This window comes from Microcebus murinus, chromosome X (genome assembly GCF_040939455.1).
Source record: "Microcebus murinus isolate Inina chromosome X, M.murinus_Inina_mat1.0, whole genome shotgun sequence".
In the NCBI taxonomy this organism is placed as follows: domain Eukaryota; kingdom Metazoa; phylum Chordata; class Mammalia; order Primates; family Cheirogaleidae; genus Microcebus; species Microcebus murinus.
The window spans coordinates 114,263,052-114,276,624 of NC_134136.1; the positions used below are offsets into that span (position 1 = coordinate 114,263,052).

Here is a 13,573-nt window from a genome sequence, read left to right on the forward strand (position 1 = left end):
GCCTCGGAGCACGATAACAAGTGACTAATACATTGCATATCGTTGAAAGAAAATTATTTTTCTCTAATTTGCATTTGCTTGGGGGAAAAAAAAAGCCAACCCGAGTCCCTCCTCACAAGCACAAGTCTAATCCTGGAAATACAGCCCGGCTGCTTTAAGAGAGCTGGAAGGAGGGAAAGACTGCCAGTGTTTTGGCGTTACAGGCTTGTTTATCTTTCCGCCTTTCCTCCAAGGCGCAACTCGTTTTGCAAGCAACATTCCTACAGAAAATGGCACACGTCATAAAAAGAGACCAATTTATAGAACTGGCACTGAAGTTCATGTATCACTCCAGAAGCATCTTCCAGCTCCCCATAGGGAACCCAACTAGATGTGGAAGTCCACATTAAAACTTAGAGGGTAGACCTGGGGGTGGGGGTGGGGGTGGGGGTGGGGGACAATGAACAAAATTTGCAGATGTCCTGTAGGCTGTACACTCAGGGGCCGATGTCACATAGAAGGGCAGGATATAGATTTAAGTCAGCTGTACATGATTCTCCAAAACCCAAGGGCAGCCAGGGCTAGGGTTTGGAAGGTCTCAACCTTGGGGTTGGGGGAGACGGGTGAATTTTTACACCTTGCTTGCCCCAGGCCAGCCCAGAGGCAGGCCCATGTTCTTGGCCATCCCAAATCCTCCTGCTTGGGCCAGCCGTACTGGCGGGAGTGGGTGATTGCTGCCACCAACTGCTCTCCCTCCCACCCTGGCGCCTCTCTGCAGAGCCTGGCGGGATACCAGGAACTCAGAGAAGGGCTGTGGCTGTGGGCATCCAGTTGATGAAGTCAGAGTGGGTGGTGCTGTGGGCAGACCTCAGGACTGCACCTTTGCATTCTGCAGCTGAAGGCAAATGCTCTCCTGAAAATGAGATGGCTTAAGAGGGAAGGAATATGGGCGATCAAAAGCCAATCACCCCTTCCTTTGAAACAACCCCCCCCTTTGGGTCCTGAACCTACACGCTTGCATTTCTAATCTGGAAACAGTGCCGAGTGCACAGAACACAGCACTCGCCTGTTTCTAACTTGTCCGACTAACAGGGCCATTTCAGAGGGGAACAACGGCCTTCAGAGCCTCTGCAATTTCCAGAAAGCCTTCAGATAATAACACATTCTTTCCAACAAGCTTACTTAGGGTTGAGAGTTATTTTCCCAAATCTTAAAAACTCTGTCATGAGCAGCTAAGGACCCAGGTCCACGATTCCTGGCTAAACCCCTCCAGATGGTGACACTCATGTCCCTGTGAGCCTTCTCCCACCACCTTTGCCTAACCACAAGTTCCCTAAGCCACAAAATATAATACAAACTATCCTACACCCCACCCTAATCCTGGGAAGTCATACAGATGTGTCTTGGGGATGGGGGGCAGGGTGCTGCAGAGTTTTCTCTCATCTGAGGACATGCTTGCTGGCCAGAAAGTGGCCGCCACCTCTGCAGCTTCTCCACGGGCATGCATAGTGCGCGCTTTGTGTAAGTGCTGAGGAGGCGCAGCGCTGCTCGCGCGCCAACAGCTGTCACATTATTTGCACTCGCTGTAAACAGCCTTCACATTCCCCCCTTACCACATAGTTAAAGCCAGACTAACAATCCACAGTTAGAGATCAAACCAACAACAGCAGCATTGTGTCTGCCTTCGCTGCCTTCGCACCAAGCCCAGCAGCTGGCAGGTTTCTCCGGAACAAGGGACCCCCTCTCTCCCCCCACCCCTCCGGGTTCCAGCCAAGGCTAGCCAAGGAAGCATGCGTTTGTCAGTGCTGTTTGTTAAAGCAAAAGAGCACCGCCATTTCGCAGAGATTTCTATGTGGTTCATCAGCCCTCAACCCAGAGTTTGCTCCTTCTGGTAGCTTGGGGAAGCATCATGGGAATAAGGTTGTTGAGACTCCCAGGGTTGGTTTCTATGCTCAGTAAAGTAGGGGCTGGCCTGCCTGCAGCTCTCCATGCCACGTTACAGAGGCCAGGCAGGACTGCGCTTTCTGCAGCCCTGCAGCCCACAGCGGAATGTCTCCTGTCTTTCAGAAATTGCCCAACTCACTGAATACTTACTGGTCGCCCCAGTGATCAAAATGTCTCCTTTATGATTTTTGGTTAAGTTGAACATTTCCATAATCGTCATTATTAGCGCAAATTACACGCCTAATCGGTCCTTAAATAGATTTTAATTAAATAAGCATACAAGGCTCATTTTATGACTTAAGAAAGGCATTACTTTTCGTTATAAACTTTCCACCAGGATATAGAATAACGATAGCAGACAAATACTTATTCTTTGAAAATCAGCAATAACCGATAGGCAGAGTATCATGAAACAGACCCTGTTTTACCTTCTGGAATTGAAGCTGGGACCAGACATATAACAGCTGCACAACTTTCCTCCTGGGATGGAAGAGGGGATTTCTTCCTCCAAAGCACTACTTCTGTCTTCGCTTTGGCCAGTAGAAATAAACTCCAAATGCTACTTTTCCTTACCCATCTGATTGAGATTTCTCCAGCTAGCCTCTTCTAAGAGACCACTCCTTCCCCACCCCCATCCATTTTCCACGCCTTAGTCTGCTCAGAGTTACGGTGCAAAGCAGGCAGGCTGTGCTTGTTAAATGCTGTGTAAAATGCTGTTAATAAAATAATAAATACAAAGGATGGAGGCTGCTGGTTCCATGGGTGTTTTGACTGGAAATGCCTTGGCACTTGTCATGTGTTTATGGGAGGGCAGACAACTCTAGGATTTACATAGTTTGGACATTTCTGTACTTCATTTATTCTTTCCTAAATGACGTAGACCTCAAGCTATTTCAAGTTTGCATTTGTAAGAACTGTTAAATGCCTAGGAGTTTCTCCAGTTAAACTAAGTTTTAAATCAGACCGAAAGCTGGAACATACACTGACTGGCTCAACTCTACCCTCAGCCTTGGTTGCTGGAGAAAACAAACAGATCCTCGAAAACAATTCTCAGTCCTAAAGCTCCCCACCTTCACCCCAGCTCTGAGGGCCCCTAGGGCAAAGGTTAAGGCATCTCCAGATTCCAGGCTGCACAGTGTGGCAATCATCAGTTAGGCGCATCCTGTCCATGTACTACCTCTAAAATACTGCGCTAAAGTGTGTGTGTGTGTGGGGGGGGCTGCTGGTCTGGTAAAACCCACTGTTCACAAAACAATGTCAGCAAAGGCTGTAAGGCATTCTTTAGAGAGGGACCAGGGATTCGTGCCTACTGAAGCTCTTTCAGCACAAAGGCTTTTAGGGGAAGAAGGGGAAAAGAGAGAGGAGGAGGGGAGAGAGGAGGAGAGAAAGGGAGGGAGGGCTCCTGTTTCAGAGCAGGCATCCCCTGAGAGTCAAGAACCAAGTGTAGCTTCAATCAAACGCTGACTTCCCCTCTGGGAGTCGAGTAGGAAACCTGATCACAGTAGCTTACTACCGGCCTGGATCCATACAGGTCTGGTTTTCCTCTCATGCTAGTAATTTTTTTAAATACATATCGATATAAAAGAAGCAATCCCTGGCAGACTTTATTGAAAACCACACAGAGCCCTCACAACATCCGGACTTAATCCCTATCAAACAAACCACAGCACCTCTGGCCTCTGCAGCAGGCTACCCCCTCTCACCTCTTCCAACCAGGTCTCTCCCCTCTAGCCGCTGCTGTTTCCTCCCCCAGAAGAATGCTGGGAAGACTTGCCAAAGAGCACCCACACCGACACCGGTTCTGAAATCAATTCCTCACCATATAAAGATCTTACTTAGAAGGGAAAAAAAGTCCAGGTCCTTTCATATGGAATCCTTTAAAAGGCAGAATGCAAAGAACTGTTAACAAAGGGAAGGAAGAACCATGGAGTCAGACCTCGAGAAACACCCTTAGAGGGGAGCTTTAACCTGCATACTTGGGTCCCAGGACACTGGCCTAGCAGGTCTCAGAGGGTATGAGGGGCAGCAGGGAATGGAGGATCAACCATAGGAACATAACCAGTCATTCAAAGCAATTATTAATCCTTGGGGCCTACTATGTGCCAAGTATTCTATTTAAAACCTAAAGGTGGATAATTATTCCCAGTCTTACAAATGAAGAAACTTACTGAGGCTCAGAGGCCATAAATAACTTGCCCCCAAGGTCACACAGCTAGTAAAAAATGGGCCATGGTCAAACTCAGTCCTGGAGTTGCGGAGAGGAGCCAATTATTGGTCTAAATGTGCCATTTGAAAACCCCATTTTCACATACTGTCTCCTTGAAGAAGTTCGAAATGGTTCCTTAGGCCCTGTGTACCCAAGTACAGTGTAAAAAGTGTTTGATACCTATGTTTCACCATCTACACAATGAGCCTTGAACCCAGTTTCTACTACATCTAGTAATCTCTTAGTCCACTGAAAGTCTTCACAATTTCCCCCTACATCCTACAAATCTCCCTATGCTGAAATACCCTGGTGTAAGACCAATGCACAAAGCTCCACTTTCCTTTCCTCCAGTATCCCAGAATAGTCAGGGGTAGGTGGGTCGCTATTCTCAGGCCTTTAGGAAAGTGCTGACTGCTGGTACTAGGAACTAGGCTTGTCACCCGTTTTACCACATAAAGCAATAAATCAAATTATCTAGATGGAGCAAAAGTCCTTTGGAAGGAGCTCCTACACTAATCTTTCCTAGGGTTTAAAGGAAGAACTCCAGGGACCGAAGTAGAGTGGGAGAGGGAATTAAGATGGAAGAAGAGGCATTCAAGATGCCCAGCCCTACTGGATCAACCAGTGTTCCCACAAAAAGCCAAGCGAGGAGGTGAGGTATATCTTTTCCCAATCTCTCATCCCAGAAGCGCTGGGCCCAACATCCCCCCAATCCCGAAGTCTGCTCCGGGAACTACCTACACCCGACGCCGCAGGCGCCACTGGCAAGGGCCACCTCTGGCTCAGCTCGGTGGGGACAGGCTCCGCAACACCGAACACTTGGGCCGCCCCTTCGGCTTCCAGATCCTGGACCCGGTTGCTCCTCCCGACGCCGAAGCTCCAGATGTACGAAACGGATCAACGAGCAAGGGCCTAGGCGGCAGGAGTGACAGAGGGGGGACAGCAGCACCAGGGCGCTCACCCCACTTGCCACTCGAGCTCGCCCCGGTGGCCTAGCCGCCCCTGGCTCGGGGCCAGCCCTCTGCCAGTGGCTTTCTTTCTCTTTTTAAAACTTTCCAGTCTGGGCGATTGGGCAGGGTTTCCAGCCCTGCCCCCCCCACACCAATCTCGGGGCTGGCCTCCCAACCACTCCGGGAGGATCCCCAACCCCGCCCCGGGGCACCACTAGACGGCACCCCGAGCAGACGCCTTTCCCCCCACCCTACCCCTGCCTACTTGGGCCACCTGGAGCGGGCGGCTTCCCAAAACAAACACCGTCCGGCCGAGCTTGGGACCGCAGCGTCCGGAGAGGAACTCCCCACAGCCCCAACGGTCCCCAGCCTGCTCGCGGCACAGCGCGTGCAGTGCACCCTACACATTTGCTCACACTCTAAAAGGTCTAAAGCTTCAGGAGGGGGAGGGGGAGAAAGCAAAGCGGGAAGGGGGAAGGGCTGCCTTTCTTTTTTTTTTAACTCTTCATTTGCAAGAGTTTTTGGTGTTCCTGGCACGATTGCAAACGCCAGGGCAGAACAATAGAAATGGGGGTTGCCGGAAATGGTGCAGAAGACCCCTTATAACCCTATAAACCTCCCCTCCCCCTCGCCGTTACTATTAGCATTAAAAGACGCCCAGTGCCAGCAATGCAATAGTGCCTTTTTATAACTTTTTTTCCTAAACACGCCCCCTCCCTACATTATAAAATCACAAGGGCAAAGACTGCTCCCAAAGTGGTGACCTCCCGAAGCTCTAGGGCCTTTCACCTGCTCTGCCCCAGGCACCTTGACCAGACTCATCCCCTCCCCCAACAGTTCCCCCGGTTCGCACCTAGACAATAAATTTAGTTTAATTTAGCTTCCGGTCTTTAATTTTAGCAGGTCTCCTTTTTGCATGCAAATCAATATGGCAATTACCATCTAAAAGCTCGCCCAGCCCCGGGTCAATGTAAATTGATCATTGTCCGCCTTCCACAAAATAACACCGGGAGTCTGTGGTGCATAATGAGATTATACTGGAAACTGTCTTTTAGATCACAAATTATATTTTATGCTGTCAAAATCTTCTCTGAGTGGACTTCCCCGCTTCTCTAATCGCGGAGAGCCGAGCCCGTGGGTGCTAGCTGGGGAGACTCGGCTTAAAGAAAAAAAAACGAAGTGAGGATCCCTGTTTCTGAAACCCTCGATTGAGAACACAGGGAGGTGAGCTTGCGCCCCGAAAGGGGGCCTTTCCACAGAAATAGCACAGAAAAACATCGTTAATGAACTACCACTCAACAAAAAGTCAGACATCCCTTCTTGAGGAACATGTGGAGGGCAGCAGAGAAAGCCGTCGAGCAGGGCTGGAGATCAGTGGATGTCCCCGGCCAAGTGCTCCCGACGAGCATGGCTTGGCCACCACAGGGGTGGACGGAGGAGGCCATTCACTCCGGCCCCGGCGGCTTTTGCTCCTGGCTCCACCACCTAGGCCTCTGCTGCGCGGCCGGCCGGATTTGCAACGGGACGGAATCCCGTCGGCCATGAACACAGGCGAAGAAGCCGGGCGGCCGAGGACTCCCTACTGCTCTCTGGGCGAGGCCCCCACGAGGTCCGATCCATGCGACAGGCCGGGGTTCCGAAGCAAGGAGAAAGTCCAGTCTTCACCGACAGCCCAGCTCTCTCACCCCTCGGTGGCCCCCAGGGCACGGGTGTGACCCTGGGACCTAACAAAGGGCCTTCAGAGCTCCTTTCGGCCCGGGCCGGCGGGGGAGGGGTGGGGCGCGGCAGCGGAGATGGACCCACGCGGTTTCCCGCCCCGCCTAGCTGGGTCTGCCGGTCCTGGCGCCCTCGAGGAAACCACCAGAGTGGCATTGTCAGGGCTGCCGGGGGCTCCTGAGTACCGTCCGGCGGCCCGCGAGCCTCCCGCCCAGCCCGCGGCCCAGCCCTGCCCCGCCCGGCCTGGCGCGGGCTCCACCCAAGTGCGGTCTTCCCAATAAAAGCTGGAATTCCCGGCTGGGCTTAGACAAAGAGGGACCGCAGCAAATCGACGCCGCGGGCAAACCGAACCCAAGCCGGAGTTTACGTGAGCGTCTGGGGTCACGGAGGCGCCTGCTAATCCACCCTACACAGGCTGTCCGTCCCCAGCATGGACTCCTCCAGGAAAAAAACAAAAAACAAAAAAACAAAAAGCATACCTCCCTTTTATTCCTCCCAGAGGCCACACTTCTTCCGGTTGTGTCTTTCCCAGTCCACTAGGCCCTGCTCAACCTTAGGAAAAGGACCCCAGCAGTGCAACATCCATTCCTCCTAACCACAAAGTGGAAAGCTACTCCTTTTCTCTCCACTATCCAGCCACGCAAGGTTAAGAACTCGAAATCTCTTCCGAAATCCTCCCACCTGCACAACACATACCCTCTGCCCACCCCACCTCACCCCCATAAGGGAAAAACTATACCAGAAGTAATCCTAGTTAACTGAGGACCATCCACCCGCTAGGCTGCTTGCTTGGCCCCCCAGTTTCCTTCTGGCCAAAGACGCTAGTTACTGGTGAATAAGTGTGTGAATGTGGCTGTGTGACCCACACTTCCATACCCACGACAGTCCCACTCTGCAGGAAAGTCTTCCTTAGGCATTCAGGAGTTTTTGTCATTCAGCCTGTGTATCTAAGCATGGATGTATGCATATGAATGCTTTTTGTGTTTCCAAGTGACCCTCTTCACACCTTTAAATAGGCTATTGTCTCTGGAACGCTCTTACAGAAAATTCTGCCCCAGTTTCCAGCTCAACAAAGTCTGGGATTTTTCTCTGAGAATATCGCCATACATCTCTGTATTTGCATACCCATGTTTACATTCCCCTTGGCCAGTTCTTTATCTCTTATGTATCTCTGGTTTCATTTGGGCTTCTGAGCCCAAGTGTCTTGATTTGTCTCAGCACATGTCATTCAGGCGCACATCTTAATCTGAGCATTCCTACTACTTACATTCTTCTTGCTCTGCCTAAAATATGGCTCATTCCCAGGCCAGACCCGTAAGGGTTTGCAGTTGAAATGTAAATTGAGGATCCCTTAGACCACAAACCCTTAAAAGAAAGTGAGAGGAGGGAGGAGACAGTGGAACGTTAGTATTGAGTTATTTATGTATAGGGTAACCCATTCACACCAATTTCAAGCCTGGAAAGAACTACACAGATGTCTGCAGAGTTGTATTAAATTTTTAGACCAATTCAATATTAGCCCCATATATGTATATACAAATGATAGATCTTCATAACAAACCAGTGGCCAACTCCTGTTTGGAGGCTGTCTCCCTGCACATATCTGATTCTAACTCTCCACAAGTTCAAGGACCACTTTGCTCTCTTCAATGCATACCTGTACACACTGGCCTGGCATCTCAGGCTCAGGTCCTTGGTCTGCAGCAGTCTCAGAGGCCCCACCTTACTACATCTGTGTACAGACCTTCTCATCTTTGAACGCAGGCATGAATTCTCTTTCCTTACATTAAGGTCTATGCCTGCATCTCCCAAACTTAGTTCCTAAAGTGAGGGTGCCCATTGTGTGTGTTCACAGCTCTCTCATTGAGAAGTACGTGGTCAAACTAGATCATCTAGCAGCTGCGTTTGGTTTGTCTAAGAATCCAGCCCCACGCATCAGGATATAACCATGCACACACAGAAAAGAAAACCCTAGGCCTAGACTCCCACCCCCTCCACCCTGCGGGCTACACCGCTTCCAGGAATATCTACTAGGTTCTTTGCCCCACTTCCCCATTACACTATCCCCACAGCCTTTAAAGGGTTAAGAAAAACCCCAGCACCTTCCCTCCACCCCGCTCACCAGGTCCGTGAGTCCCTAGCCTAGCTCGCTCACGGGAGTCTACATCCCAGACTCCCGTCTCCGAGCCTCCCCCCACCCCCCAGTCCTTCAGCCGGGAGGGAGCCTGCATGCCTGTCTAGACCGATCTATCACTGGCACACCAACAACACCCGCGAGAGCGCGGAGACCCTGCCCAGGTCCCCCGGCCCGCATGGTTCACGGCAGACAGAACCCGGGGAGCGTGACGGCGCCTGCGGGGTGGGGATGGGGAAGGGGGGGACCGTACAGGCGCTGGCCACCCTGAGCGCACCGCAGGTCCTCCGCCCCAGCCCCGGCCCCCGGCGCTCCCACCAACCCGACTGCCGACTGCCGGGGCACAGTCACAGCTCTGCGCGCTGGGCAGTCCTATTTTTATCTTGTCTAATCCCAAACTGGGCGGGGAGCACAGGCGTCGTGCTTAGAGAACAAGAGATAGGCGAAGGAGGCGGGGAGGAGCAGCCAGGCAGCGACGCGAGCTGGAGCGAGTTAAAGACACAGTGGAGGCGACCGCGAGCAGGAAGAAAGAGCGGGCTGCGCGGGCCTCGAGCCGCCGCACGCAACGCGCCGCCCCGCGAAGTTACACTCGCCTCCACGCCGTCCCTCGCTGCCCGCCCCTCCCCACTTCCCAGGGGCGCTCTCCGTAGCCCGGACCGCGGGCCCCCGGCCTGTGTGGGAGGCGGAGGCCAGGACGGCCCTGCAAAGGGCTGGAGAGAATCGCTAATGAGCTGTGCGGCCCATTGATCCGGAGAACACTTCCTAATTAACTCTCAGTCACCTACTGGTGACAGCGCCTCAAAGGACAGCGCTAGGGCCGGCTGAGCTCCAGCCCTGACCTGCCGGCCGAGCGCCTGGCGCCCGAAACCCGCGCGCTCCCCTACCACCCCAGACAATTCGCGTGCGTGGCGGTGTATACCCGCACACTGAAGGCTAGCCTCGGATTAAACCTGGACGGCGTATTAATCATCGCCTCCCCCCACCTTCCTCTACGCGGTGAAATCGTGCCCAAAATAAACACGGGAACCAACACTGCAAAGCTCAGACCAGATAACAGGTCGTGGGTGGAGGGAAGGGTCGAGAAGCGAGCGTATTCCCCAAGTGTCCACGTACAGGAGCCTCCGAGGCTGACAAATAAAATGCCTTCCACACAAGCAATTCTGTTGGCAAAACCGAACCCAACACCTCGTCAGGATTGATTTCGGCCCGCGGTGTCCGCTTCCAGTGCCACAGGAAGTGTCAGATGGCTAGAAATACCCGTCTGTCTGCACTCACCACCCACCACCTTCTGGGGTGGGCCATTTCCTCCTCGTTTTTACTCTCAGGCCATTTTAAGGATTTTTCTCCGAGATGCTACCCCTAGAACTAAATATCACTACCTCTCGCCTAGCCTCAAGAAAAAGGGAAAAGGAAAAAAATACAGCTAAAATCCTAAACTGTCTAGTCTAGACGCAGCGAAGCTATGCGAATACCTATCTGAAGCGCGCTGGTTTCTTTTTAAGGTTTGTTTTTAAATACACATAACCCTTCCTTCTTTGCTCTTCCATTCCCCCAACCCCCACCTTCCAGACGCCGGCGGCGCGCGCCCTCGCGCGCGGGCACTCACAGCCTCTAGCTGGAGATCGCGGACTTTCTGGAAAAGATTCATTAACAGCAAATTAAGCCTCGCCAGGCCTCGGCCTACACGCGGCCAGACTTGTCCGTCTCCCGGACGCGGAGACGTGCCCACTCGAGCGTGCGAGCGGCGGGAAGCCAGCCGGGACCACGCGTGCCTCGAGCTTCCCTACTCCGCACACGGCGCCCCAAGGCTCTCTTGGTAAACAGCAGGCGCTCGTCGCCGCTGCCCGGAGCCCCCGAGTTGGCTGAGGCTCTGCAGCGCAGCCGCCCGCCCGCTCCGAGCGCGGGCCCCGCGGCGCGTCGGCGCCTCGCCCTCCCCGCCTCGGCCGAGGATCGCGCCCTGGTGCGCAAGTTCCCCTTCGCCCTGATCCTCCGCGCCGCACGCCCTCCAAGTGGGCCAACTTCCTCCGGCCGCAGACTTTCACACGCCCATCCGGGCTCCCCATCAGACTCCCCGTAGCCCAGCGGAGGGCCCAGGTCTCGTCCTCCCCCGCCCTCCTTCCCGCCCCCGCCCCCCCCCCGCATAAGCACATTCTACACCCACCCCTGGGGGCTCATAACTTAAAAACCTGTCCCGAAACCTCTGGGGGAGGGGGAAGGGGAGGGGTCGCAGATTATAATCTTAAAAGAACGTTTACAAAACAAAGCCTCTGACCTGGCTGGCGGGCGGACCGACCAAATCGGAACCCCTAGGTCTGCTTGATTTCCTAGTAGTTTTTTTTTTTTTTAATCCACGTGATTCGCGCTTTGGGGCAAGCCAAGAAAAAACCCGGGACTCCCCTCCCGAGTTGCGCGGCAGCGGCAGGTCGAGCTCGGCTCGGCCCGAGGCGCCCGCCACACACCCTCGCGCACGCACACGCCGCCGTTCCACTTGGAGGAACGACCGGCCCCCTGAGAGGCGAGACGAGGCGGTAGCGGCGGCGGCTGGGGGTTTTTACAGTGCTTTCCCGAGTCGAAAAAGAAAGCAGACGGGAACCCGCCGCCCTCCCCTTCCTGCTCGCAAGCTAAAGCCGAGCCGAGCTTCCCAGCTTCCAGCCCACCTCCCCCCCCTCCGTCCGACTCCCGGCGCTCAGCGGCGACCGCGCTCCCGCGCAGACACAGGCTGCAAACTTCCACTCTGCGAACTCCCAGCTCTCCTCCCAGTACCCCCGGAGGCGGCGGCCCCCCCTGCCGCGTCCCCTCTCTCCCTGTTGCCCACGCGGGGCCGCTTAGATTGGCCGTATTCTTCATAACTTATAGCTATGGAATAAAAACGAAAGCGAGCAAGGCAGCCAAAGGGAAGCGCGAGGCAAAGAGCTTGCGGGGTACACGGCGGTGGGAACCCCGGGGGAGGGGGCCGATTGCTGCCCGCGACGCGCCCGGCCTCCCGCAGCCTCCCTGGGGAAAGGTGTTTCGGGCACTGACCTGAAATCCCCGGCCGGGGAGTAGGCAGGGAGCCTGCGATCCGGCGCTTTGAAGTTTCCCCCCCGAGCAGACTCGAGGCGGCGAGGTGGAGCGGGGGGCGGTTGGGTGGGTGGGGAGAGGTGTGCGGGGCTAGGGGGGGTGGCGACGTCAATGAGTGGAGAAGGTGCCCGGCCGGAGAAGCGCGGCGAGCAGCAAAGTTTGCGGTCCCCAGCTGCCCGCAACCCGCTCGCGACGCCGCGCTAGCTCGCCTCCCTCGCCGTCTGCTGCCAGCCGGCTGCCCTCGGGGTCGGCCCCGCCGAGGGGTGGGCTCTGGGCCCGGTGGGGGCGGGGCGGGCCCGGAGCCTCCGGGCAGGTGGCGACAGCCCCGCGCGATCCTCCGGGTTCTTGCAGCTGGACTCGGCTCGGCCGGGCTCAGTAGCTCCCGCGCCACCGCTGCCGCCCGCGCTCGGGCAGGAGCCCCAGCGCCATGTTGACGGTTCGCCGCGAGCGCCCGCTCGGGCTGGGTGTGTGTGAGTGTGTGTGTGAGTGTTGGCCAAGTCGTCCCTGCGCGGCGACAGCGCGGCTTGGGCTCTCCGCCCGGCGGCTCGCGGGCTCCCCCTCCGCCGCCGCCGCCCGCCTCGCTCGCGCTTTCGGTCGCGGTCTGAGCTCCGGCGCGTCTCCCCCGCAGCCGCTGAGCTCGGCCCGCGTTCAGCGAGGAGCGCAGCTCTGCCTCACCTTGCCGCTGGGAGCCCGGGCTCCGTCTGCCGCCGCACGCCGCGATCCCAACGCGTCCCCCCTCCCTGGTTCCCTCCTCTTCCTCCTCCCCCTCCCTCCGCCCGCCCTCCCTCCCTCCCTCCCAACAGCCGCCTCCCCTCCCCCCGCAGGCGCAGCGCTCGGGCGACAGCCGCCCGCCCGCCGCCGCCTCCAGCTCTAGCAAGTTTGAGCTCCCCCATTCTCCGCTCACCCTCCGCTGCGGCGCCTCCGCGGTGGGCTTTCGGGAGGGGTGATTCCCCAGGAAAGGTTTGCCCGAGTTTCCCCGGTCGTCTTCGATTCCCGGTCTGGTGTGTTTTGGCCTCTCTAGGTCCGAACCCTGGACCACTTGGGTGGCGCCCCCCTATCCCCCTGCCCTCCCCTCCTTAGCTCGGGCCGAGTTGGCCGCGCACGCCTGGCCCAGGCGCACGTCCTGGGCGAGCCGGAGACTGACTTGGGCGGCGGCGGCGGCGGCGGCGAGGGCGGCCGCAGAGCCCGAGCCGAGGGGATGGGGGCGGCGGGGGCGGCTCTCCCAGCCGCGCGCCGAGACTCCCCTCGCTACCCAGAAGGCCAGTGGAGGACCGCAATTACCATAAAGCGCCTCGCACTCCGCTCAGCCAAAGCTGTCAAACCCCAGCGGCAGGCGCCGCTGCCGCCTCTTGCCACCAGCGCAGCGCTCTTCCGGCCTCGTCCCCTCTGAGACCCAGCAGAGCCTAGCCAGTGCGTGTCCGCGCTCACCCCCACCCCAGATCGCTCCCTCCTCCCGGAGGAACTCTTTCCTATTTCGGCATCGTGAACCACCTGAAAACACCACCCGGGGCAACAGTGGCCGTTCCGCCCGAACTACGCGCCCGAGTTCCCCGGACGTTTCAATTGTGTGGGAATTGTTTGGAG

The 13,573-nt window shown here is 56.0% G+C and overlaps 1 protein-coding gene across 4 annotated transcripts in view; it reads right to left on the reverse strand.

Moving 5' to 3' along the window:
• The window catches only part of BCOR (BCL6 corepressor), an 89,589-nt gene that overhangs the window by 35,852 nt on the left and 40,164 nt on the right, over positions 1–13,573 (reverse strand). For 3 of the 4 annotated variants that reach the window (XM_012781801.3, XM_012781814.3, XM_012781810.3), the window contains exon 1: positions 11,951–12,692. The exons of the other annotated variant lie outside the window; for it this stretch is intronic. The gene's annotated coding sequence lies outside the window, so the exon portion shown is untranslated. Of the gene's footprint in view, positions 1–11,950; positions 12,693–13,573 lie in introns of those variants that run through there. 4 annotated transcript variants of the gene reach the window in all.